Genomic DNA, 4619 nt, shown 5'->3' on the forward strand with positions numbered 1-4619 from the left:
CCCCGGCCCGCTTAGGGGCACCGCCACGGGCTCCCGCAGAAACGCGCACCGCTCGGGGACGGAGCCCCCCCCAACGCGCCCAAGCCGCCAGCACGAACCTCGACCTGTGGCACTGACGGCAGCGGCCGGGGCCCCCCGGACCCAAAACGCCTTTACCACACTCGCCCTGGACTCGCCTACCCTAAAATACGCCTAAGTACTTTTAATATCTCCATATACAGCCTCACTTTGCAAAATAAAATTGCATATGGATTACACCAAGTTCAAAACGTTCACGAGCAGCTTCCTCTTAAACACATACAGTTAAAACCGTAACGCGTCAAAGCGTAAAGGTAGGTACGTTAACGCAAGAACGCGCATTCAAATAAACTCTGCGGTTCTCCGAAACGGGCGACGCCGAATGTGAATCAGCCCAACGGTTGCCCGTCGGGAACGGGGACCAGCATGTGAAGAACCCGCGCCCTCATTTGGGTCCTGCCACGCAGGCCTGCAGAGCCCCCAGGTGGCACCTACTTGCCACCACCTGGACCTGGGCCTGCTCTTTCCTGATCCCAGCTACCGAGGGCTACCTACCCTTCCTTCTGAAAGTGAAAATTAAAAATTACAATCTCTGCAGCTGCTGGCACACGGTTCTTTTGGAGCAAGGGGACTTAGAAAACACAGGGACAATGGAAAAGGATCCTTAAAATCCTGGAGAACCTGAAACGCTCCAGGGAGATAGTAAATGTAGCGAGGAAAGGCACCCTGTGTGGAGAAGCGTTCATCCCTCACAGGCTGCTGCCTGGCAGCCCCCCGGCTGTGGTAAGCAGCAGGCTGCCGAGAGGGCTCTCCAGCCCCATGCCCAGCCCTTCCCACCCCCAGGTCCCCACCATGACATCTTACACAGGAAAGGGAGGGTGATACCAGACTTACCACCCCCAGGCAAAAACAAACTGGAGACTCTGGAGCCTTAAAATGTTCTCCTCTGTTTTTCTCCTGTATACACCATGTATTGGATGATCATCTGGCCTTGTGATTCTATGAATATTCATATATTTGCCACTTGGAAATGCAGGAAGCAATTTGTATTAAAATATCAACAGAATTACTTCCATTCCCCGTGCCCCGAGGGACATAAACATGTACTTTTCCCTTTTGATGTACAAATAATACTTCATTTTAGAGAAAAGCACCCAGTGACAGAGATCATTATACATTTCATGAGGAATGGCCTTTAATGTACTTTAGTTACAAGGAAGATCCCCCACCTACATACTGTGAAAATATAGTTGTCTCTCTTGAAGCGTTACTTTTTAACCAATATTGGTACTTAGTACCACTTACTCCAGCTGCAATACTGATAAGCATTGATTAGAAAACTAAATCGAAAGGAGGTAGAAGCAATAATGCTAACAATTATTTGTACTGATGCGTAATTGTATTAAAGTTAAAACTTCATTTCAAAACACAATACTTTTTATTTGTCCTCTGACCTAAGGCTTTGAAGTTCACATTCGTAAGGTTTTATTTGCAGCTAGAAACTTTGAGTGGAAGATGATATATCCACATAATCCATGACATAAGGTTTAAAGATAAAATACCGTAAGATATTCCATTTGGTCCTCAACGTCGTGTCACTTTGTCACGCAGAAGCTGGCAGTAAGCACGCTCACTACCAAAAGTCACGTCATAGCAGCCATTCTACTGCTGATCACATCTCTATGGGTTGACTGTCCTCTTTGAAAAACTTTATTTCCAGGCACCTGTAGAAAAATGACCAGAATATAAATGAAGTTTCCAGAAATCATGCCAGACAACTTAGCAGGTACCTAAGGCCTCAGGGAAGGTATGTTTTGGCCCAAAATATACCATGAGTCTGGCCTAAAGGAGATTGCTCTGGGGAGGCAAAACTGTAATGAGTTGGCCATTTCAGAAATTTCCGAAGCAACTCACGCACGTAGTTTGACCAAAACTGTTGTGAAAGAGGTCAGTAACTATCACATCCTGCATTACAATGAAATTCTAAAATGAGATTTAACCTAATGTTTCCCGGACACATCATCCGCCACATTGGTCAGATTTAGAACCTTTAACCTATTCAGTTAACACTGATCACTCTTCATTTAAGACTGATCAGAATTAACATGTGCACTCGCAACAGCAAGGCACGATATTCTGTGTCCATGCCATACTATCTTTCACCTGTTCTCCAACCCCTTTCTGAAGCTGCTACTTACTTAGTACCCATTCATCTCTGCCACTCCCTATAAGTTCTTCCTGTTCACTGCAAAGATAGGAGTTTAAAAAAAAAAAACATGCATCACATATACTTATCCTGTCATAGTCATACACAGAAAATGAAACAGAAAACAATGTGGTCAACATTAAAAAAAAACAAACTCAAAAAGCCCAACCCAAACAAACTGTCTGCTTTTAGCTATTCAGAGATCTTTATGAGAAAATATGACCAAGTAAAACATTTTAAAACATCTGAAGAAATAGGTATCTGAAACCTGGTTCAGACAATTGCAACAAAGAAAATACTTCCAGTTTCATTCCTGCTTCAATCCCTAGCTACAGTTCTTTCCTTACAAATGGGCAAAGACGGCAAACATGCTACACAAATCATACAAAAATTAAAACCTTCCAGTTTTGCTGTGACACATCGGTACCTTCCTTGTACATTACATAGAAGGCTGGAACGTTACTGTTACACCCTTTTTTCTTTCACTTCTATAAAAATAAAAGGCCTTCACTAGCGGGGAAGCAACAGATCAGATGGATAGCACAGAAATATAGGAGCAACCATAAACACTAATCATTTTGCTAGTGATTTTGTGAGCAAGAACTCCAGCAGTCAGGGTTGAAGTCCTGAAGATGGTTGCCCAATTGCATTATCATGGGTGCTTTTTCCATTGAGATAAATGAATGTATTATGCTTGTGGACAAAACCCCCTTCCTTAGAGAACTCTTAGGTCTTTCATGGAGTAGTGCAAGTAACAGGCAGGTAAAACCCACACACATGAAGTCATCAGTGAACTCCAGACTCTGACAGAGCATATAACACAACTGTAAATCTTCACGGTAACAGCCCTGACAGCTGAGCTACCAACATCAATATGGTCAGCTACCAACCAGAGCAATCAGGGAATTGCTAGTTGCCAGATGGCGATGGCAACATTCTTCCACATGCTTCAACATGAAAATGAAGAATTACCTACAGGACATAAAAAAATTAAGAGGAATATAAAAACCAAATCTCTTGAGCACAAACCACTGAAAATAATCACAGTCATACGCTCTTTCCACAGCCTTCATGAACTGCGTTCCACCCACCACTTAAAGGAAAAATATTTGATACAGCAGACAGCTGTTGTGCATTCAGGGATGTGAGAAAATGTATTCTGTATTACTATTTAATGTATCATGCCTGTGTGAATAAAATCATTAAGCTTGCATGTCCTCTTTTGGTTTATTTATTTTTAAATTTACACACACTGAATTAATTCGCCACCACCACCCGAACTGTATGAGCTCCTAGGGTGTTCCCAACACAGCATTTGACCCACGATGGAGTTTTCACTGGAATGACTCCTTTAAATCAACACACATGTGCTCAGCCTGCATCCACAGCCACCAATTTATCCATGGTAAATGCTGTTGCTCAGCAAATCTATAGCCCTGGAGAGAAGTCAGCAAACCTCCCTTCCTGCTTCAGGGGTTTTTTTGGTTTGGTTTTTTACAACAAATTCCCACCCTCACCTAAACCACTCAATCCTTTCTACTGCTTCCCCGTGGACTTCCCAGTACAGACAGCAACGCTCGTTTGGAGTCAGCAACAAGGAGAACACAATGCTGTTTCCCACATCTAACATGGACAAAGCAATTCCATCTTCTCACTGACTTGTTCCTGGGATCACCTGGAATCTGACTCAAGCCAGTAAAAATTAATTAAAATATTTTTGTTGTCATGCATTAAAATTTTGGACAAAGCTTTTGGGGAGGCACTGTGTTCTTCCTACAGCTCTTCCTTCTAAAGCAGGCTTTGGAAAAGTATCCTACAAATGAGCTTACTGCTATATTCCTATGACCAAGCCCCACGACGGCACAGTGCTTGCTGTTATCAGTACAGCCCATCTTACAGATAACTGAATTTGCTGCCTCACTTGCTGCCTTCTATATTTACCTCGCAGTAATTAAAATTATATAACATATGCATTATGTAACATATTCTACAATAGGAAATATTTAGAACATTTGCAGGAAGCGATCACGGTGAAACCTCTCAACAAACAGCATCACTTACTGAGGGGACTCGAGCAAGCGTGCGGGTTGACTACCGTAAAGTCAAACCCTGTTTCTGTGGCAGCACTGACAGCTACGCTTGTTACTGCTGCTGACAAAATGATCGCCGACAAGTACTTCTGGCTAATAGGTAAAAGCTTTAGTTCGCCGTAAGGGACAATCTTCACAGGAGGAATTCTTACAAAAGCTTTAAGTTGACTGGGGAGAAGGGGGAGGGGGAAGCCATTAAAAGGAGAAATCGCGGCGGGAGGGCCCCCCCCTCCCGTCCCCGCTCTCCCGAAGCAGGGCCAGGCCGTGCACAGCGGGGCCGCCCGACGCCAGCAACGCCGCAGCCG

General features: G+C 43.9%; 1 long non-coding RNA gene across 1 annotated transcript; it reads right to left on the bottom strand.

Annotated features, from left to right (window-relative positions):
- Positions 1-1217: 1217 nt before the first annotated feature.
- On the bottom strand, positions 1218-4610 carry LOC118452813. The gene is made up of 3 exons (XR_004842671.1): positions 3742-4610; positions 3115-3196; positions 1218-1742 (listed from the first exon to the last, which is right to left on the bottom strand). It is a non-coding gene; the product is annotated as an uncharacterized LOC118452813 (long non-coding RNA).
- Positions 4611-4619: the final 9 nt, after the last annotated feature.

Source organism: Egretta garzetta, unplaced genomic scaffold (genome assembly GCF_000687185.1).
Source record: "Egretta garzetta isolate BGI_Z169 unplaced genomic scaffold, ASM68718v1 scaffold287, whole genome shotgun sequence".
Classification (NCBI taxonomy): Eukaryota; Metazoa; Chordata; class Aves; order Pelecaniformes; family Ardeidae; genus Egretta; species Egretta garzetta.